The sequence below is a fragment of the Drosophila takahashii genome, chromosome 3L (genome assembly GCF_030179915.1).
Source record: "Drosophila takahashii strain IR98-3 E-12201 chromosome 3L, DtakHiC1v2, whole genome shotgun sequence".
In the NCBI taxonomy this organism is placed as follows: Eukaryota; Metazoa; Arthropoda; class Insecta; order Diptera; family Drosophilidae; genus Drosophila; species Drosophila takahashii.
Genome location: NC_091680.1, coordinates 23499553 through 23522583, shown reverse-complemented (window position 1 = coordinate 23522583; position 23031 = coordinate 23499553). Strand labels below are relative to the sequence as shown.

The 23031-nt window shown below is 43.8% G+C and overlaps 1 protein-coding gene and 1 long non-coding RNA gene across 2 annotated transcripts in view; one reads left to right on the top strand and one right to left on the bottom strand.

The window, feature by feature from the left end:
• Nucleotides 1-865: 865 nt before the first annotated feature.
• olf413 (DBH like monooxygenase olf413) overlaps nucleotides 866-23031 on the top strand; it is a 109411-nt gene continuing 87245 nt past the window's right edge. The window contains exon 1 of the mRNA XM_017148753.3: nucleotides 866-1577. The gene's annotated coding sequence lies outside the window, so the exon portion shown is untranslated. The remainder of the gene's footprint in view (nucleotides 1578-23031) is intronic.
• Nucleotides 3539-4280, bottom strand: LOC138913026 (uncharacterized). The gene is made up of 3 exons (XR_011418597.1): nucleotides 4251-4280; nucleotides 3804-4193; nucleotides 3539-3746 (listed from the first exon to the last, which is right to left on the bottom strand). It is a non-coding gene; the product is annotated as an uncharacterized lncRNA (long non-coding RNA).

Below are 23031 nucleotides of genomic sequence, written 5' to 3'. Positions count from 1 at the left end.
AAAAAACAATTTTTGATTTTGAACGGTTAAAGATAATATTTCAAGTTAAAAAATAATAATTAAAACTTCCCAGGGGGAGGTTATTTTCCATTATTAAACTACATGTAAAAACAAAATAGAAATCCGATAATTTTTGTCGAATATTTTTAATTTAAAAGACGGTATAAACTATTTTATTTTAGTTCTAAAGCTATTTTTACCTCAAAAACCCAAAGTGTCTGAATTTGGATTTGATCAAAGACGAGTTACGGTTACAAAAGTTCGGACTTCTCACGAAACCAAAACCGGTGGATGACTTCATTAGCCATTAAAGTTTTCCATTTCCTGAATGACCCTTCATATGTGGCATGCTAAACAGCCGCCGAAAAGTATAAAAAAAAGTATAATTAATAAAGCTGGGGCAGGGCCACTCCCCCATCCGGTGGCCGAAAACAATTGCCTTTTGTCTAATGTTAATTTGCATTGCGCGCGGCACAAAAATGTTGTTTACATTGCGGTAATTAGCCTACGTGCATGGCATTTGAACCTTTTCAATTGCCCGTCTGGCATTTCAATTTCCGCTAACAGCGCCGCTTAGCAGATGCACCTGCCGCTGTTGGGAAAGCCCTGTTAGCGGCGGCCCTCTGTGGATGAAAATTGAATTATGTAAACGCTAACAGAGGCGCTCTCTGGCGCATGCGCAACGGGAGATCGGCTCTCTGGCGCGTTGTAAACAAAGAACTGCCTCTCGGGCTCTCTCTGTTTTCGTTCTCTCCGCTCTGCCGTATCCAGGTGTCTCTCTCTCCTCGCTCGGAATCCATTCAATTCACCCGACTTGCACCAAAACAGCGCTATTCAGGCAGTCCAGTTCGGTTCAGTTTTCAGTTTTCAGTTACTTTCCAAGTTTCCCAGCGAGCGGTACACGGGGCGGATGATTCGCCCGAGAAACAAACACTTCTAGCACCGAACGATACGACAAGGAAAACTCTCAAAATAAACCACGAAAAGTCGAGACAGAACTGTGCGTGAAACATTGCGAGTGCTTATATCCAAAGTAAACCGAAAAAAATATGTAAATAAAACGTTGTAGGCGAACAAAATAAACGCGGTTTCACAGTGCGGCCCCCATTCATATGCAAATCGGAATCATCGGTGCCCAAAACTAAGCAGCACATAATTTGCGAATTAAATCAAAACACACGTCTCTCCGTCTCGCTCTTTTGAGCCGGCATCCTGGCAGCAGCAGCAACAACAATTGCAGGACATTAAAAGGACGCCTGGCTGAACGTTACGCGACGCGAACCGTTAACCGTTACGCTTCCGCTTTACGGCTTACGTAGCTCGCGCGTGTGTGGCTGTGTGTGTGCGTGTGCTTTTTGCGGGATTTAACAATTGGCAACGGGGCGGATGAGTAACGCGAGTGATGCCGCCCACGTAATGTGTGCCGAAATTTAAATTGCACTGTGTACGATTCCCCGTGTGTTTGTGAGTGTGGATAACCATAAACGTAAACAAAAGGATTAGACGTTACGTTTGCCGGGATTACGCCAGCAGTAGCGACAGACTTTTTCCGATAGCTCTCCAGCCTCCAGCCTCAGGTGAGTTCCGTAAATGATGTATTACCTGAGAGGCCAGCAGGCGGTGGTTGGGGGGACGGGGGCGGGGCGGGGATCCTGTGGCGGCACTTGTGGTTGCTGTGTGTGGCATGTTAAGTGCAATCCATTATACAGATATGTGCCTTGCACATGCAGGTTTGCTCTCCTTCTTCTTTATTGCCCTGTCCCTTTCCGCTCTATTCTGTTCTGTTCTGTACGGTTCTGTCCTGTTTCTGATTCTGTTTCTGAGCTTGCCTTGTGTGTGTGTTTTCGGTTACCACAAAACTTTGTCGGCGCGAGTGTGTGCGTTATGTCTCGAAAGAAAGGGAAGAGGCGGGGAAACCCCTTAATGCATCCATCAACTTCAATGGAATGCCATTCAATCAGTATTTCCTTTTTTCTAGAGGTTTTTGCGTTTTGCATTCTGCATTTTTGCCAGAGAAAATGGGAAAAGTGCACTAACTAAGAGTGGAAAAACTGCTGCAGGTGCAGCGCTTCAAAGTTGTTGTTAGCCTGCTAAAGATTCTCACAAAAGGATTCATACCAACTTCTATAACTTCAATCTATCTTTTTGACATTATTAAAAAACGAATAAAGAAATGTTGTTTATTTTTATTTCGAATTATTTTTATTGTTGATCTAATATCAAAATCCACCAGAAAATATCATTTAACTTTATTAGAATTGGTTTGCAAGTTAAATTTTTCGTGATAATGTCTTTTTGCAATAATAATTAATTTTTGAAAATTTATAAATACATGTGTTGCATTTAAACATGTATTTTTCGAATGAATATTATGAATATAGAAACAGTTACTTCTTTTAAATTTTCCTAGAATTAGCTCTAAAATTCCACAGAATTTAAGATGGATGTTGGGTGTTCTGAGTTGTTCGAGTTTCTGAATATTTTGCACTATAGAAGTTTGACTGTAGAAAAATGTTCAACTTATGGAATATGGAAATTATTAAGATAAAGTTTTTGTTGTGCTCGGCTGGCAGCCAGGAACCAAATTGAACATATTCGTTAGCCCAGTTCTGATGGTAAAACGGGTAGGGTGGGGGGTGCAGGGTGCGGAGCCACAAGTTTTGATTCGGGGAAAGTTTTCCGAGACAAGAATATGATAGCTTAATTGGAATTGCCGAATGCAGGCGAGCACAGAATGGAAACCAGAGAGAAAAAGAGCGAGAAGCGGAGAGAGGGTAATTAAAAGTTTTGCCGGGGATACTGTGGCCAATGTCGAAGGTCCCCGATGGCATAGAATTGAATACAATACAATATGTAGCCCATTTATCGAAAGGCTTTCCGGCTTAGCCAATAGTTTCCCTTTCAATAGCCCCTCCTTTTGCCAATGCCTTTTGCCTATGCCTTCTTTTGCCCACCCCTATGCGATCTCATTCTGATCTGGAATTGAAATGCCACAATTGATTGATTCGATGCCATTCGATGCCTAATGAACAGCAATAAAAATTCATTTGGGCTACTTACGAACGCCACTTCAGAGTCCCACTCCCTTCCCCTTCCTCTCATCCACCCTTCCACCGAGGGGCATTTTCAATTGGACTTTTTTAATTACCAACCAAACATTAAGAATTTTATTTTCGCTATATTGAAATATTGTATGCCGGGTATTCCCCGGCGCTTGTCATAAATATTTTAGCAGGTTCCCGCGCTCCAACGAGAGCAACACAAATATTTTAACCATAAAAATTGGCAGCCCGGCGGGAATCGGCAAAAAATCCTTTTTCATTGCGCTCTATATATACATATACAGGACGACGAGCGAGGTGTATGAAAAGATACAACTGTGGCACAGGCAGCGGCAGGCGACAGTAAAGAAAAACGCATTTTCCAAAATATTTACACAGGAAAAAGGAACAACAGAAGCGTCGGTAGAGAAAACTAGAAAAAGACCAGAAAAGGCCAAAATAAAGCACAAATAAAATATGAAAGAAGGCGGTGTTCGGTGGGCGGCGGCAGGAGGAGCTATTTTATTTTTCGGCTACAATTTTTGTCGCCCAGCGTTGTCCTCTCCGAATGGCTGTGTGTCCGTGGGGGTGACTATATCTGTATCTGGGCGAGCTGCAGTAAATAAATATACGCGTATCTCTGATGGGGATTTATGGCAATGAGAGCCTCGGTCCGGGCGCTGCTCCTCTGCCGCTGGCCTAGGACTTAAATAAATGATAGATTGAAATTTATATAGCCTATGGGCCTCGTTGCAAACCTACGTTCTTCCGCTCCCCGCTCCCCGCACTCATATTGCACATTTTAGACACTTCTCGATGGTTTTTGGTTTTTGATTTGCTTTCTGCCGGCCGAGAGGGTCGGCGCACTAAAATCGCTGGCATATAAATTGACTAGGTAACAAAATCTATGATGTATCTATTTCGCACCCGAAATTTCAATGCAATTTCCATGCTGGTTAACATTTGCCATTGTCGGTCTGCTGAAAATTGTTCGAATCGCGGCGGGGAAAGTGAAAAATTTGCGAATATTATTTCAGGGATTTATTTGTCCAAACTTGTGTCGAAATCCTGTTGGCAGTCAAGAGGAATTTGGCCCAGAGATATTGTAATTCTTATGAAAATATTTCAATTTCTGTTTCGAATGTTTGTAAACTGTTTTCATTGGTTTGAAAATCACTTTCAAATCCCATTTAAATGTTTGGGGCTCACCTGGGACGAACTATGATGTGTATTTCGATGGCATGATAGAATGAGAATGCTTTGTTTGCCTAGCATTTCCATTGATACATATTTACACAATTTCCAACAATGTTTCATAATTAATTTTTGTGCTTTGCTTTTCTATGCCCAAGCCAGAGGCCTTTTATCCCTCCCCCTTTTCTCCCTCCCGACCGCAAATTCAAAATGCAATAACAAAAGTTTAACAGTGAAGCTGCAATATGTTTGTTTTTCCAATAATAAAACTTTGCCAAAGGGGCGCTTCGAAAAATGCAATGCAATTTATATGAGCCAATTGGCAAAAGCTACAAAACTGCAACAACTGCAACTTCAATGGGATTTTTCGGTTGTGGAAATGCAATTTAAATCTGTGTGTTCAGGTAAAATTAATATTAATTTTAATGAAAAGCAGATTCAAACTGTTTTCCCGTCCGTACAGAAAGGATTGTTAATATGTAATACCCAGAGGAAATCCAGGGGCAGAAATCACAGCCGAAGTGTAGCAAACGAGAATCTGAATTGTGAATGTCGGATCCCAGAGCTGAAACAACTTCATTTGCAAAAATGAGAATGCAAATGGGAATAGAAATTTGAAGAAAAGGATACGAGCAGATAAGATGGACTGGCGGAGAAGCATGCAACAGTTGCAAAGCCTCATCGAAATTAAATTTTAGCTAGCAATTCACTCAGCCATTTATTACTTTTTGAGTGCGATTTAAGGCAGGCCTGTCTCCCAAGTGATGTAGATTAAAGAATATACTCCGGAGCAAGCTTTTCCAATTTCCCAGCAATTTTCCAGGGGTAACCACAAGCCCGAACCTCGTCCCTGCAAAAATAAATTCGCCTTAAATGGTTTCTGTGCTTATTTGCCACTGAAAGCTGCACACAGAGCTTTGCCTGCTGACTGTAAAATTAATTTCATATGGCAAATGGCTAAGAAAAATGTTTTGCCACACAATCTATATATGAGAATTTTACCCCAATCTAAGCAGACACTAAACGACAGAGCGAGCGAGAGGGAGAGAGGCAGGCAGGGAAAATGCCAAAAATGCTAAATAAGATGGCTCACATATCTAAAACCCCAAAGAAGCTTCAATAAATAAATACGTGTGTGTGTGTGGATGGGCCGGACTCCCCGCATCCCGATGCCTGTGGAGTCTCGTTTAATTTTGGGAAAGCGCACTCAAATGTTAATTTCATTTCCCGTTCGCCTTTTGTCTGCATTTCTCTGTGCCTGCGACTGAGTCTCAGCCTCCTTCTGTCTCACTCTTATATGTATAAAAAAAAAGATGATATTCGTATTTAATTTCAATTTCAAAGGATTTTCCATGTATTTATTCAAGGACTTTATCTTAAGCATAAATTACGGGCCAACGAACGAGCGAGCGAGCGAGCAAAGGGGTGCGGGTACTCCATTTGGCTTTCCGTCTGCCTCTGGCTTTCACCTACTTTCTAGCCGGGCTCGAAAGGTAGCCGCCACTCCCCCCACACACGCACACTCTGGCGTCCTGGCTCTGCAGGATTCCCCTCCGGATCCCAGGACAAACATTGTCTGGCTCTGAGATGGAGCGGCTCCTGCCTCGTGTGTTTGCCAAACTGTGGCTTCCAGGTTATCTGTCTCGCTCCCCTGCTCCTTTGCCTCGACCATCCTTCTGTCGTCGTCGTGTGCATTTGGTTTTCATTTACATATGAAGCTCCTTAATAATCCTTTTGTGCACAGGACACAGCCGGAGAGGCGAGCGCCGAGAACCACGTGCACACAATTCGTGTTGCGTGCGCATAAGGAAATGTTTAAATATATGCAAATCTAGTTAAGTGTAATCATTTAGCACAAGAAAAAGTGGCCCTCCTGCTACCAGGACCTGGACCCTAAGCCGGGGAGCATCCTTTGGCAACAAAGTTGGCTCGGGAAATTAGAATTTGAATGCATTTAACGCACAAAAAGGAAGTTATCCACAATGGGCAGGCGATAATAAAGTTATAAATGGTTCATTTCTTAACCTCCATGCCGGCGGGAATGTCACTTAATAGGAAAAGAATGGAAAGATCTTATATTGGGGTGGTTCAAGACAGACAGAAGTTCAGATTTATCTTACAAAGAAGAGGGTTATAATGGAAATGAGGTACCTCAAGTGGACCTCAGATAGATTATAATATATACGTTCATTTTTTATCCGCGCTATTACTTATTCTTTGGATTTTTATATTAAAATATTTTTTTGTATTAAATTTAATTAAAACTTTTCTTTGGTCCTTGATATTATTTGCATTTCTTTGGTGTGTAATCCAAGTATTAAAATTGAGTGCCCCTGGTAAGACCACATTCAGACAGAAAGACGCGTACGCATGGCATTACCAAGTGTAAATAATAATGAAAATTGCTAAAGAAATGCGAAAAAATCCATTAACGCTTTGTGGAATTGCATTTAAGCCGCCAGCCCCTTAAAGCTCCCCCACATAACCGTATAACATCCCATCCGGGGCTGCGACTGAGACTAACGAGCAGCGTTAGTTTAATTTCTAGAGCAACATTCCAGCGGAGGAATAGAAAAAAAATCATACATAATGAATGCAAATGCTTTTGCGCTCATAATTTCATCATCATCATCATCATCAGCCACGGTGGGATGATGAGGAATCCTTGTGATCATCAGCGGCGGCTTTCTCTCTCTTTCTCGCTCCCTCTGCGGTTTGGCAGCCAGGACGTTTCGTGTGTCTGCAGCGGATATGAGCCAGTGGCATCACAAACAGGCCACCGGGGGGTTCGGGCCACGAAGTTGGTTGCCTATTTTCAAAAACACGGCATAAGGATAACAACCTCTTAACCCAGTTTGCTAGTGCGAGTGCTAGTGCGACTGCAGGCAGCAGGCAGAGTCTGCCACAGACACAGATACACAGATTCACAGATACTCAGATACCCAGATACAAGACTGCCGAGGCAGCGGCAACTGACAGAGGCGTATCCTTGAGCATGTCCTGGGCTACCCATTTTAAATTGAACTGTGCGCATTTAAGCGTGAACTGACAGCTTGGAAAATCGAAAGCAAAAATAAATTGTCTAGTGAACTTGGTGGTCCACACAGCTGAGCTGATGGTAGCCTTTGGGCTTAGTGTCAGCCGGCGGGCGGCAGGAAATGGGCGGGCCGGGCAGGACCGAAAGGACGCTGGCAGGAAATGGCTCTCGGCCCGGAGAGTGTGTGTGTGTGTGTCTGTCTCTGGCTATTAATTGAAATTCGTTGTGCTTAAAGCCTGTGCCTCGGTAGGCTAGAAAGTTTTAAAAGCTCGCCAGGACGGTCGTAGGCCTTGAAGGACATTACCAACAGCAGGCCAGCAGGCTGCGAGGATACTTGTCGCCTCAGAGAGAAGGACCCACTCCTACGGCCGAGGCGACCCTCTCAAATGGCATTTGCATATATATCATCTCGTATATCCTTTTTGTCCGAGCCCGGGCTTTGCACGGTGTGTTAAAAACTTTGTCCCTTTCTGCCCGAGATTTGCATAGACTCGCATAAGTTCGAGCGAGTATATGTATGTGCGAGTGCTAGTGCTCATATATCAGTCAGACCCGTGGTAGGTTCGGCCTCTCCGTTCCTCCTCCAAAAAAACTAACTCTGATAACCGGTTTCGGCTCTGGGGTTACGGCTACCCCTGTACTCCTTGTTAGAGAGGTAAACAAATCTGAAACTAATCCTTTGCAGCCAACTGGCAATTGTAAACGAATTCGGATTGTTGGTCCTGTTTGAATTGAATGCGATCCCCGACGGGTGGACTCGTTTTTAATTAAGAAATTTCGGGTACAAAGTTAATGAAGCATGAACCGAGGTTGGAAAAGGGTTCGGCGGGCTGCCCATATATCAAAATTTACATACCTCAGATAGGTACCTAAAAACAAAGATAGCACTTCCCTTTTTAAGCCGTACTTCAAATGCAAGCAGAGGAAACCTCAAAATTAGATTCTAATTATGTGAGATTGATATTAAAAGTCCCTTATTTTTCTTAATATTATTAAGTTTTTATTAGATTTTCCAAAAACCTTTTAAGCAGTTAATTCATAATATTACAAATAGGTCTTAGGTCTATAAAAGTATCCTGAAAATATTCACAATTTTAAGTTTTGCCTGCACGTATCTAGTGGCATAGCAATTGCTACAGGCATAACGCATTCTCAGGTTGGAAACGCACTTGCCATGTCAGCAATAAAATCGAAAAGTTGCCGATGCTCACCTGGTGCTGAAGTTCCTCAGCTGCCTCCAGCTGGGTCTGCGAGTTGTGAAGGGGTTTTCACGGATAGTTTGGGCAACTTTTTCCTCCGCAGGGAACCCGGCAGGCGGCCTGACTCCTCCTGGCTCCTTTTTCCTCCTGGAGAAACTTTTCCACAATGCCTTTTTACATACTATCGAGTCCTCTCGGCTACCGCTCCCTTATGGTTTCTCTTTCTTTTGCATGCCCGCTACTTTTGCTACTTAAAGTTTGCTTTTTGTCTTTGAGTAGGAAGATATGTATACATACATACATACATACATACCGCCCCTATTCAAAGCCACTCCCCCTTGGTCCCCAGCTCTTTTGCTATCCAAATTGTGAGCAAATTAATTGAACGCAAAGAAATGCAGAAGGTAAACAGAGGAGAGGAAAGGAGGCAGGGCGCGATGACGCTGAAACTTCTTGGTTATATACTCGTCCTATCCCGATTCTTCCCATCGTGGATATCCTGACCAAGCGCTGCTGGCTTGTTAAATTTAAAACGCTTACCAGTCTGCAGTGCTGCGGCACCTGGGGAAAACCCTAAGTGAGGCAAATAGAAAGAGCTTAACTGACCTCAGGGAGAAAGAGGTGACGACTAGGGAATGCTCTCTGAACTTTAAGGTTTATAATTGGAGAATTCAGCAGGTAGGAAAGCTGAAGAAGAAATGGATGTCGAGTTTCGTTGATAGGGAGGGACTAATATTGTAATGGTAATTGATCAAATTAAGTCCTTCTATCTTTCTACAATATATTAAATATTTTACATTTTGTTCTAGTACTTGGCAGTTATCCCTTCTTTTCAAATATTTAGCAGCACCTGGCTATTTTTTACTTTTATAACACCTAGCTTATATACCCATTTGCTATCCCCTGAAATATTCTGTGGCATAAAAAAGTATGGAAAACATTTCAAAGTTTTTGCCACTCATTTTTTACACGCAGTCCTTGGGCTTCTGGTGCGAATCCCCTCGATTCCCCCTGGTTTCCTCCTCTATCTCTCTTGCTCTTTCTCTTTCTCTGCGTCCCTATCTTTAGGTCTCTTTCTCAGGCTGCCTGCTAATCCAGGACAATAAGTGTTTGTCGTTGGGATTTAGACAATTATTCACGTTAAGTTGACGTCTGAGACGGGGAGCCCAGGCAACTGACAGTTGCGATTCGCCGGGCTCTGCCTCTGTTTCTTCCGCGTCCCCCTGTCCCCAACCCCCCTCATCATCATTCTCTTTCCGAGACTCCGACTTCGTTTCGAGTCCCAGTCTTCCCATTTCCCCGCATCTTCAGCCATTTCCGACGGCGAGTCTGCACAGTTTTGTAATTTCTTCAACGTTTCAATTTGTACCGGTCTGGATTTTGGCCCGCTTATTTTTGGTTTTCTTTCCGAGGATTTCACTCCTGAGGGGCACGCAACACGCAACATTTTGTATTATAAGCGCATTTGGGTTTTAAGGTGTCAGCAGCGAGCGAGTCGCGTTGATATGTCATCTGGAAATAATTTTTATTTATTCGTTCGTTGCCATCGCTAAGCCGTCTGGCAATTTTACGATGACATTTCTGCCTCTTCGAGGGATTTGCGTTTGCCAAATATGCAATATACATTTTTCATACTTGTGCACGAGGGCAGAAGGCGGAAGGCTTCTTCCGCACCCACTCGAAGCGCTTTATTTGATTTCGTCGCCACAATAAAAAACAAAGTCGAGCTCGGTGTCTCCGGGCAGCATTTTACGCACTCTATGAAGTGACCCCCGATCCGCACGCTCCTCACATGCGTCCGGATTCCAGAATCCGGAACTCTGGACCCCCGTCCTGGTCACGTACGGAACATAAAAGTATTTACAAATAATATTTCCATATGGTAAGACGTGACAAAGACTCAAATTAGCGATGAAACGTTTATCTTCGCCTGGTGGGTTGCCCAAAAGCCCGCTCTCCGCGGCAGCTGGCCGTATAAAAGTCCGCTCATAAACAAACATCGGGGAAATATCCTCGTAAACATCCAATTTATATATATGTATATAAATATCAGAGAGCTTAAAGGAATATCCCCCTACTTTGTTCCATAATTTTAATGCCCCGAAATTGAACCTTTTTTTTGTGTTTTGGCCAACAAAGTTGGGGGTGAGTGTTTAGGCCATTAATTTAATTTTATGTTTGATTTTCTGTGCACTTTTTTACGCTTCTACCTTTTTTAATAGTTGATTGTTGTTGCCGTCGCTGCCTCGCCATTGGAAATTATTTTGTTTGGCAGTTTTAATGGCTGCATTTGGCGGCAAAGTTTTTTGTGTTCCTCGGAACTTTAATGACCCAAATTGATGTGGGATTTTGTTTCGGGGCACTTTTAATGTACGGACCGGAGTCTGGGTTTGATATTTTGAAACGGAAAGTAAGTCTGCAATTTATTCTTGATGCTTGAGAGGGGGAAATCTCAATGTTGAGGAAATGGATTGACTGAAGGACGCTTAGGGTCTTAATGGATCGTGTTTTGGCCTCTAAAGTTATCCCGCAAGCATCTGGCTCGCCAGATTCGAAGAAACTAAAATACTCTCGTGTAGTCAAAGTGGCAGTATCATTAAGCCGCATTTATGATCCTCACATCGTTAAGCCAACGCCATAACCCGGCTCGAACCACCTTCTCCGCCACTCCACTTTTATGCGCCTATTAATGTCTACGACTAGCAGAAGTTTCGCCGCGAAGCACCTCCTGTGGCAACCTCTGAAAACACTTTTAATTGCTTGAACTTATTAAACAGCTGCCACTGCAGCTTGCCACGAAACCCCCCAAGCCTCCCCACCCCTCAGCACCCACAACTGCAGTACTAACTTTCTGTATTTGCCTCATATCCTTAAAAAACGCGGGGAGCGAAATGGGAAAAAATAAAACTTTACTCCGGCTGCATAGACAAAGACAAAGACCCAAGACCAAGACTTGGCTTAAGGTCAGCAACTTTTATTTCTTGGCCAACACTTGCACATCCCATGTCTGAAGTGGCTGTGAGCAGCAGCTCCATCCGCCATCCGCCGTCCTCCAAACCCATCCTCATCCTCATCCTCGGCAGCATCCATCCAGCTCGTCTCCGTCTGCTTATCTTTTCGCTCCTCTTGTTTTCTGTATTTTTTTGGACGACGCTGGTGCTGTGCCCATTTTATTGTTCTTGGCCTGGCCAACACCAGAGTCCTCGACACGGCTGCATTTTGGCATTTTGCAGCGGTCGTTTTATTTTCGTATCTTTTTTATTTTGAAGTTTAATGCCAGAGTCGTGCCTCATATTTCGACGATGGAATACAATAGACGTTGGAACAACAACAGCAGCAGCGGCAGCAGCAACCTCAAACTAAGGCGTGCCAAGGGGGCGGAGGTGTTTTTTGGTATTTGTTGTTACTGTTTGGTATACCCTAGCTGGGAGTACTTTGATTTAAACCAAAAGGAATCAGAATAAATGGATAAGGGACTACGTGATATTTGGGAGATGTCTTTCGAAGCGATTTAAGTGACTGGACTGTTAACATTTTAAATATCAAAGATACTGTTGGGCTCCCTTATAACTTGAAGATATGAATACTAAGAAGTTAAAAAAAAATATTTATCAAATTTTGGTTAAATCAACTACACACAAAAAAAATTGATAAGAAACTATAATCTATTTGATGTTATGTTGCAATCAATTTTGACTTGATATGCTCTATTTTGTTTGAGAGAATTAGTTAATCTCGCTGCCACATACACATACGCTCCGAGCGAGAGAAATCGGTTTTGCATGGTAAAAACGATATGCTTATAAATACTAGAAATTTACCAGAAATGTTGATTTGATCCTAGCGTGTTTTTTTTCTAATTTGAAATGTGCACTGTTTTATTAAAATGATTTCTTTGCTCAGTTGATCGAGCAAACCATTTATTCCTTGCCACAACATTTATGACACATCGCACGACTTTATTCTTAGAATTTTAGAAACCCATATCTCCCTAGGGTATTTACCTATTTCGGTCTTGAGTGATACCTTTCTCTGGCCGTGTTTTTTTTTCGTTGTTGTTTCTGTTTTTTTTTGGGTGCTGCACAAGTAGTCGATGCTTTGGTGGTTGCTACAGCTTCAGCATCAGCTTTTGCTTTTGCTGGTTTGGTAATCCGCCTCACTTTAGCACTTGAGCGGCATCTCCTCAGTCTGCCGCCTCCCCCCCTCCTCCGCGAACCCTCACCCCCATTGTCCACTCGAAGCGCTGACTGCAGATTGAGCAAAAGTTGTTGTTTGCCAGCTTGCCAGCCTCTGGGAAGTGTGAACATTTTGGGCAACACTCCGCGTGCCGAGCGCCGCGCCCCCGCCTCTGCCTCTGCCCCTTCCCCTTGCCCCTGCCTCTTGCCCCCTTATCCTGTTTCCCAGGCCCGGCTCAAAAGGTGTTGGTAATGATGATTTTGAATTATTCATGATTCACGACGATTGAAATTATTTGCGCGCGTTCGTTCGCTGCCTGCTTGTTGTTGGTTGTTAAAGTTTTCTGGCCGCGTGTTGCAAGGAGTCGGAGAATCGCACTTATAAGGCTGAAGAAGCAACAATAGCAGCAGAAAGACTGAGGGGTGTTCCTGTGTGTGTCTGCTCGGTTTTACCTTTTCGCTTTATGTTAAATCATTCAAATTGAACAAAAAAAAAAAAGAATACAAAACAAAGCCAACAGCAGCTGAGGATCTTCTGCAAGGGGTACAACATAAAGGTGAGGGGTGAAATCGGCAGATTTTCTCAGGGGATGGATGCTATAATCTGGTAGATGCTGCCACGGAAGGTTCAGTTCGGTTCAGTTCAGTTCGGTTTGGGATCGGATTGGTTGGGATTTGGATTTGCCACATATTCGGAGTGCCAGAATTGCCGGTTTCAGAGCGGGTATAATGCCACTGACAGGGGGTTTGACAAGGCCTATCAAGGGATCTGCTGGGTCATTTCGTGAGCCGGCAAATCATCGGTGAACAAACGAAATGTCATAAATGTAGATCGCCGGCTGCTTGCTCTTTTCGATGTTTCAATTCTCGTGTTAATGGAATTTGGGATTAGCCCTGGGCTTAAGTTAATTGGGAAAGAGCAAGTTAACGCGTAACAATGAAACTGATATGATTCGCTAGCAAAAATGTAATATATTTATTTTTATTTGTTCAAATAAAAATCAAAAAAATATTTAGGTATTATATGTATTTATTTTCATCAATGTTAGATTCCTAAACAGTTGGCGCGTAACAATGAAACTGATATGATTTGCTAGCAAAAATGTAATATTTTTTTTATTTAGGTAAAAAATGTAATATATTTTTTATTTAGGTAAATTAGCACCAGAAAAATATTTAATTATTATAAAAGTTTTTAAAAAAATCTCATAAAGTATATGTAATTGTTTTGATAATTGTTATGTTCCAAAACTGAACCCCTGAAGTGAGGATGGCCCTATACCAAACTCAAACCATTTTCCATCAATCGAACTATTACCCGATTCGTGCCATTTTCCACCTCTTCTGCTGAACATTTCCTTGTGCCACTTTCCGCTTATTCAGCATTTTCCTCTTCCACCCACCCCGCTGCCCATGGAGCTTGGCTATTGTAACTTGCCAATTGGCACCGGGGATTTGGTCAAAGTCATTTTGCGCATTTTCAATTTGCCAAAACTTTCGTTTCGTTCGCCGCCGCTCTTTCCCTGGAGAGCTTCGTTCTGCCGGCTGCTGATTTTGCCTGCTTTTGGCTGCTTTTGTAGTCTTAGCGCATTCAGGCTGCTAATTAGGCGGCATTAAGATTGGACTCCCCTTTCCCCTTGCCATGTAAGCGCATTAGATGGTTCAGTTGTGACGCTCACAAAGTCAAAACGAGAAATAAATGCCAATAATTTGGTTCGCTCAAAACCAATCACCCACACACTGACTCCGAAAAGTCTTTTGCCCTTTTTTGAATGGCAATCGGCTATGGGTGGGGGGTCACAATTTAGTTTTTCTTCTTTTTGGAAAGGCTAACGAACTATTTTCACAGAAACCAAGACGACCAAAGCCAAGACGAAGTCGAATGCTGTTTGAGGCCACTTGAGGCGGCAAAAAAAAGTGCAAGCCAGGCCAAAAAGAAATAGAAAATCAAAGGCAAAAAAGGTTTTCCTCCCCCAAAGCTGCTGTTGTTTTTGTTGTGTTTGCTACGTGCACACAAACTTAATTTGAAGTTAAAATGTAGCGTAAAGTGTAAGGCAAACAAGGATGGTCGGGGGGGCCGAATGGAGAAGTTCAAACTGGCTGAAGAAGCGGGTTCGAACGGGGTCTCATCTTGGCTTTTATGATCGAGTTAATTTGAATTTTCAACAAGCCAACTTCTCTGTGTATTCTCGCCTTACTTTGTTGCTGTTTTTGATCAGCTGAGACAAAAAGATTTCTGGCATTTGCCATCGGATTCAACAGGAGCTCAGCCCTCAGTCCTCAACCCTTCTGTTGCCTCGTTTTTTCGACTTTGTTGATTCACTTTGAAAAGTATTTTCCCGCCGCATGTGTCTGGTATAACTTTGGGAGCTCCTGTGGTTGCTTTTCCTTCCCCAGCCCACAGCTCTCCACCTTTTCGGGTTCTGTGCGAGTGTTTTTTTTTGTGGATTTCTTTTTTTTTTGGAGCCAGAAACGTTTTGTACGTGCCCGGGTTTATGTGCATAGGATTTTCAATGCCTCCATTCGCTATTGATTTTTATACAATACATAAATTTTTCTTCTTCCGTTTTTTCTGCGCTGCTGTCCATCTGATTGGTTGCTCCTGCGCCTGCATCAGTTCTTTGTCATCGCTTTTTATATGTGGAATGGCCCCACACATATAACATCAGATTCGATTATACGATTTAATCTGATTTCGCACAAACGAATGATTCAAATGCAAATAACACAAGCGCACACACATGCCGCAAAAGGTGATGGAGGGAGTGCTCAGTTGGCATAGAAATTTGAGTTGCTTCCTCCTCCGGCTCTCCCCTTTTTTTTGGTTAATAGCTTTCGATTTATAACAAGCAGATGAAAGCAAAAAGATTTGCATTACAAAACAAACGGCAGGTAGGCGGCCAACAAGGGGAAAAGGGTTGGGATTGAAAAAGTCCTGGCAAAGTCAACCCAGGACATACAATTAGTGTGATGGGGTTGGCAGCAAGAAAGTTGATTGGGTTGCGGTTTGTCTGCTTGCCAAGGCAACTGGTTCGATCCGAAAAGGGGAGGCAAAGCAGGGTTAAGCTCAATTATAATGGGCTGCATGTGGGATCTTTGGGTTAAACACATTTTGACGGAATTCGAATTGGAATTGAACGTTTGAAAGTGGGTAGCGGGAAAGGCTTACAGGGCTTATTGAAAGTGTAGGTGGGGAGCTACAGAAGGTCTTACAAGGATAGAACCAATTTATAAATAAAACGGATGATAACTTTAATGCTTACGTATTTCTATCAGGTAAAAAGATTAAAGAAATACGTCTTATAGAAACGTTAACCTGTAATCCACCTTATCTAAAACTGCATTCCGTTAGATCGCTATGTAACCGACACTCAGATTGCGTAAATCATTGCTCACAAATACTTTCCTTACTCCGTAACCAGCAATCAGAGCAGTAATCAACTCATTTCCATTGAATTACACCACCATACATGTGTTATTTTTTTGCCAATCATTTCATTATATAATCATAATTAAGCCAACTATCAACACCTTCCCCATCTGGCCTCCAAAACAGGCGTTGAGTGCATCTCGAGCTTCTTCTTCGGAAATCTTCCCACAATTGCTCTAGTCCGTTTGCAATTGGAGTCTGCCGGTGTACTTCCCACAGATTATCACAAATTAGATGCAGTTCGCGTCGGAGTCTGGTATGGCACACATGGATCAATCCACATGCCTGGCTCAAATTAGGTTTCCAGCTCGGCACTTGAGGGCCAGATACGAGTAAACCCCCCTACACCTACAACCCATCTCCATTGCCTCTTGCCAGCATATTTTCCCTCCGATGGCACATAATTTTCGCACACCACCACCATGCGCATGACGACGATGATGATGGCCCCGACGACTCGTGTATCTTATGGATGCACAATGGCCTTTTCCTCATAACCAACACGTACGAGCAATTCACGAGGCGAGGCCTCCACCAGAGGTGCTAATGCTGATCGGCAGTAACTGATAGCACTATGGGTCCAGTCCAGCCCGGACCGGGCCAGGAATAATGCAAAGAAGCCAGTCCAACTCGAAGCCGGCAGCCAGTACAATGCAAAGCCAAGAAAACAACAGAATTAAGTCCAGCTCGGGATGGCGAACAATGCTCAATGCTGGATGCTGGATAGTGGATGCTGGATATTGTGGACGGTGGATTCAACGGGGACCGGTCGAAACGCCCGCTGGACGTGTATCTGATAGGGCACACGGCCAGTGGAGAGTCCCGGCCAGTACCGAGTTAGTTTAGAGCTGAGTCGAGTTCAGTTCGAAACACAAATCATCTTCCAGCGCTCACGAAATTGTTGCGCAAACTTTCAAAGGAAACAGAAACAAAAACCCCCCAAAGAAAAGCAAACCAAAAAGAGCAAAAGAAAACAAAATAAAACCAACAGAATGGCATTTCTATGGTCAAAGTTTAGAATACCCTCACCAATCCATGGGTTATTTTAATGTATCATTTGATAATATTTCAAGTTAATAATTTAAAAATCTTTCAAAAGGTTTTAAAAATATTAGAGTGACTTAAATAAAAGTTTGAACTACTTTAATTTAAAAATGGTTATTATTATGATAGTCAGACCCCTCGATCGAATTATGATACCCACTTATAGAGGGTAGCCCAAATCAGAGTAAAACTGGCAAAGCGTGAGGGGCTGGCCTGGAAAACAAAAGGAGGCGTTGGTGTTGGTGTTAGCTGATTGTTGTTGCTCTTACCTGCATGGCACCGATGCGGTGTCTGTGGATCTGCAGATCTTGCCAGCAGGAGGATGACGATGGGGCCAGTGGAGCCGGGCTGAGCGGAGCGGACTATGTGTGAACTCGCAAAACGTGACACATTTATATCACTTCGTTTGAATCGCAAAATAATAATAAATATAATAGCAACAACGTTGCTGGGGGAGTCTCTGGCCTGTCTGCAGTCCGAGTCTCTGGAATGGAATCTCTCGGGTCTCCGACGGCGGATAGCCGACAGACAGTCTTTTTCTGGCCAGGCCGTGCCCAGGTTTTGACCTGCCGACGCTTTGCTGGGAAGTTTTTATATTTATTTCGCTCGCTTCTCTTTTGGTAGTTTTGCTTTTTACTTGGTTTGGCTTGAACATTTTTGCACTGCTGCTGCTGGCGGCAATTGTTAAAAAATTTAAACACCAGCGAGAGATAAAGAGAATGTTATAGCTTCGGGGAAGGTGGCTGAACCATGCGAATGCGGTAATACTCTGCCAATAGTTTTGGGGGAAGGTCAATGGTAAAAGAAACTACCAGAGATGACTTGGTATTTTAAAATTTGTTATTTAGTTTAATTTAAAAATAATATATTTATAATTATAATATAATAATTTATTATAATTATTATAATATATTATTGTGAAATTAATTAAGAAAATTTATTTTTTGTGTACGACCTCTTTAAAGTTATCTCCTCGGTAGGTAAAATATTATCAATGTCTCATCTTACCCGAATTTTGAGAAACTTAGTAAAACATGAAATGTCACTGGTTCCGTCGAAACCTCTTTCAGGTAGCCACATCCTGGGATGAATTCTTCGGCCACATTCCCCTCGGTCACATCCCCGCTCAAAAACTTTGACCATTGGGTCCAACCCAATGAGTTTTGGGTATTTTCGGGTCTCTCCTTTGGCCATTTGACAATATACGAAATATTGCACCCCTGGGCATGCGACGTCGCCCCCTTCTTCCTGGCTAGAGTTGTCAGCGAACGGCGGCGGATGTATTTGTGGCGTATAATGTTACATCTGCTTAGCGGAAAGATAAATCAACGGAGCCGGCGACCGTCGCTTGCATCGGCTACCAGTTGCCAGTTGGCAGTTCCCAGTTCCAGCATTCAGCTCCCAACCGAGCATCCCATCATCCCGACCAAAACATCCCAGCATCGGCATCAGCAGCAGCGCCAAACGTCGCACTCAAGTTGACAATGATAAATAGTGAAAAAGCGCCAGGCAAGCTGGGGACTTCGGGGAGAGTGGGAAGTTGGGATGTTGGGATGCTGGGAGATGGGAAGATCCGTGAGGTGACAGACACTCCACTCCCAGGTTGGCAAGTGGTGAAAGTTTTGCACTCTTCCCGGGGTGAGAACGCTGCTGCTGATGGAAGTAAAACATTTCGATTAAAGTTTATGAAACGGCAACCTCAGCGGACCTCCTATGACAATGGGTGTCACAGGGATCCCCCATTTGGCCGGGAATTAGTAGCTGCGAATGGATTGGGTCTGAATGTCCGACCCAACTGTTCTTGATTAAAACTTTGGTCCAACTTGGCCGAGGGGGTGGAAGTAACCTCTTTGAATATCGAGCAGGAAGTCTGCCCAAAAACTTAGATGGAATGAGCCAGCCGCAGAAGGAAGGTGCTGCCCCACCTTCGACAATCAGTTTTGTCTCTTTTCTGTGCGCCGACAACAAGTTATCTCGCCTGGCAGGACAATATTTCTTGTCCGCAGGCGAAAAAAAAAAAAATAAAACTTTTCCGACCATGGAAAATAAGTTAAGCTCAAGGCGAAACTAAACACTCTTTGAGGTACAAATTTAAATATAAATAAAGTGCCAAACAAAGTACCCATGCGAACGCTGCACCGTAGCAGCTGCAACTCCTAGTAGGGCTAAGGAGGGTTTCCCAAAAGGAGGTGACTCCATAATAAATAAATAAAAATGCAACAAAATGACATTAAAGGTAAATTCAGGAGGAGAAGCGGCAGGAGCAGCAGCAGCTCCTTGGTATACATTTTCTGGGGTGCCAAGAGGACGCTGAGCCGAGCAGTAAGCAAACTTGATGATGGCACAGGGTTCGGGAGTGCTACCCCCTGAATCAAGAACTCCGAGGTTTGCATACAAATAGCGTCGGTCATGGAGGGCGGTCTCTCAGCTGGGGGTTAGGGCTAGAAAACCTAGGGTTCCCAACCCCTCGACCAAAGGTGTTGGCAGGAGCAGCCAAGTGAAAATACCCAGCGAACTGGACGGAATTATGCTAGCGGAAAGTTTTTTACTTATAATTGGTTAGGGGGTTGAGGATTCTTGGTCGGTCGAGGGGTTCCTGCTGCGAGATCATCACCCTGGGCGAAACTGAAAGATCCAGGGTAGCATGGCAGTGAACTTCTGGCCAACTCTTCGGTCTGAAGAGACTTCTAGCTTCAAGCCTCAAGAGTAAGGTCAACATAAATCGAAGCCAGACGCAGCTGGATAGTTCTGGAGTGCACTGTGTGTGTGTACTTGCAGCAGACACTGTGTACTTTGGGGTGCCATAAAGCAAAGTATAGTTCGCCCCGGCGTCCTGAAATATAAAATGCTCGGGCTCACACCAACCCAGACCATAAACAAAACACAAACCCCAGAGTCGTTGTATGACCCGCATGGAGGTGTCCTCGGCCCAACCCTTTGCCACTGTACTATAGTTCTATATATGTTTTTATTTACACGAACCCCTCCTTTATATGGTATGTGTGTGCCATCGGTTGACATGATAGCAAAAGCGGCGAAAAGAAAGCCGTTGACGAAGCAGCAGCAGCAAAATTTTGAACTAGTTTAAGTGCCCCATCATGAAGTCCCAAGTTTCTCGTTTTCGCCAGGATTTTTTTACTTTATAAAATACACTCACATGCACACAAACCCGGCCATTGAAGCTGCATGGTTATGCAAAGTAATTTGGTTGTGTTTGTGCTGGTGGGGGGATTTCGGGGGGCTTAAGGGTGGCAGGCTATCAAGGAGCTTCCAAGGCAAGGACAACACATAAAGCATTGGGGATGCTTCTGCTCCGGCTGCCTGAGCACAGTTTACTTTCTGTCTGCCGGAGGGAGTGACGTGAAAGGGGGATTTCGAGGGGGTTTCGGAGGCTAGGTGCCCTGCTGGACTGTGTAAACAGCGGCGAGCTTCAGCAGGAGCTAGAAGGAGCCAGCTCCTCTTTTTTTTTCCTCTGCCCCACACAAATTGGCAGAGTGCGTGAGCTGCTGCCATAAAGGGTTTGGGTCACCCAGCTGCACATGACCCCCTTTCAACAGCTGCAGTCAGTCCCCCTCCACCATCCCCCGCTTTTCAAAGATAATTTCATTTGAAGTATGGCAAAATACAATTTTTTCCAGCATTCAAGCTTTCCTCTACGGTGCGCCCCATTTTCATTTTCTCTCTCCCGCCGAGTAATTTGTTGCTGAAGCTTCAAAGCTGCGAAGTCCTTGCTCCCCATTTTTTGGAGCTCAACACAGCGGCAGCAGCTCATTTCCTTTCGGCTAATGATGTGGGTCAATTATGGCAGCCAAAAGCGTAGCGAACTTCTCTCTCTATTCGGATTTTGTCTACTGGAATTAATGGCATTAGTTTTGTGCATTTAGTTTTGATTAGTCGAGGGGAAGAGAGAGAAGGTTTAGACATTTGCATGTTTGGGCCGGGGCATTGCATTCGCCCGAATTCGGGTCGAGAAAAACAATTTAGCTGGTTTCATTCGAAATCAATGCTGCTGGAGATAGCTTTTTTCTGGAGTCTGGTACTGAAGCAGTTTTCTTTTTCGCTTCGAGAGGGTTAGTTTGGTAGAAAATAAAACTTTGGCCTGGCCATATCCGTTTTTTTGAGTCTAATGGTTGATTTCCTGGAGTGGAAATGGTTATGGCCTACGGAAGAAGCAAAGAAAATGGCTCTTTTGGGTGGTTCTTTTTTGAACAGAGGAAGTCATTAATGATTTCCCTCGTTAACTCTTCTTCCTTTAAAGGGGAAATCTAAGTCACCCACATCATCCATCTTTTTTATGTTAGCTATCTTTGCTTGTATCAATTTGCATTGCCATTTCTCAGCTGCCAAAGTCGAATGAAAGTATTACCCATTTACCCACTCGGATCAGCTTCACTTTGCCTTTGCTTTTGGCAAATATCTGCACCTCAACCGCATGCACGTTCCGCTCAACTAACCCACCTATCCACCTCCCTCCTCCTCCCCCGCATCCTTTTACTCCGACGTATACGTGCATGAAAATCAAATCTCTATGTTTGTTATTTGCAACTCGTTGTTCACTATTTTTCACCACCAGCCAGCCCCACAAAAGTTTTTGTAATATTTTTTTAAATGTCAACAGACATTTTTTGCTCCCTACATTTCCTTCTTTTTTTGGCAGTCCGCCCTTTTCACCGCAACCCCCTTTTCATATTAATGCTGCTTCAATTGTACGCTGATTGGCAATCGAGAATGTGACTTGCATTCGAGAGGAGGGACCCCATTCGATGGTGCGGAACCGAAACAAAGCCGCGGGTTCGGGTATTTGAATATCGTGGGTGGATGCTGCACTTATTAAATTAAAAACACACAGCCCCACATCTACAGGGTATCGGCTGTATGGATGTACGTATGTACATACCAGAAATACATATATTTCTTCTTTTTTTCGCTATTTAACGTGTGCATGCTTCGGCAATTTGATTGTGGCCGAGCAGGCGTATGAAAATCAATTTCACGCTGAAACGCACCAAAAACTTTAATAATATTTGCGTCGCGGCACTTAACAGACAGCAAGGACGGCCAGGACGGCAACGGTGAGGGCTAAGGGAAGGGGACGGGGACAGGACGAGTGCGAAGACAGACAGATATTCACGCAAAGTGGGCGGGTCCTGTAAATGGGAAGAGGAGAGTGCACTCACTGCATTCAATTAAGTGTTTCAATAAAACGGGGAAATGTATTAAATGGGGTGGTCATCGCTGATCGATTTCATTTATCATATTATAGAAAAGCTAATCTATTTTTATTTATATTTATATCTCTAGGAAAATGAGTCTTGACATTATTCCTTGGATATAAAGATTTTATACCATGCTATTAACGATCTTGCAAATGATCTAGCCCTCCCCAATCCACTTGGAGCTTTAAAACTCTTTCGCAGCAAAGTTAAAACCTGGTCTAGGAATTTATCACCTTGCCGAGAGAGCCTCCGAATCCGCACGACAGGCCGGGAGCTACACCGAAACCGAGTCTCTCAGACACTTGGCATAGTTTTGTGGCTGGTGGTTCTGAGTGGTGGGGGAAGGGGAGGTGGAGGGGCAGTGTGCGCCGGATCCTACACGTAGCCCTAACTTTTGCTTCGAACATAAAGTGCGCGCTAAGAATTTACCGCATAAATTTTGAACAAGTAGCAAAAAGAGGCAGAGGTAAAAGCCAGAAGTTGCAGGTAGCCCCGCCGAGGGGCGCGGTGGGGCGAACTTACAAACCGCACTTTGGCACAAAACTCACAAGACACTCATAACTTTTTATGTTGGTTCGTTGCACACACCCCGAAGAGCCCAAAAGACCAAGACAGAAGCCCGGGCCAGAACCCAGAGCCCAGAAACGCTGCAACCTGGACCCACTGACCAAGGGGACGCGGAGGGCTTGGAGGTG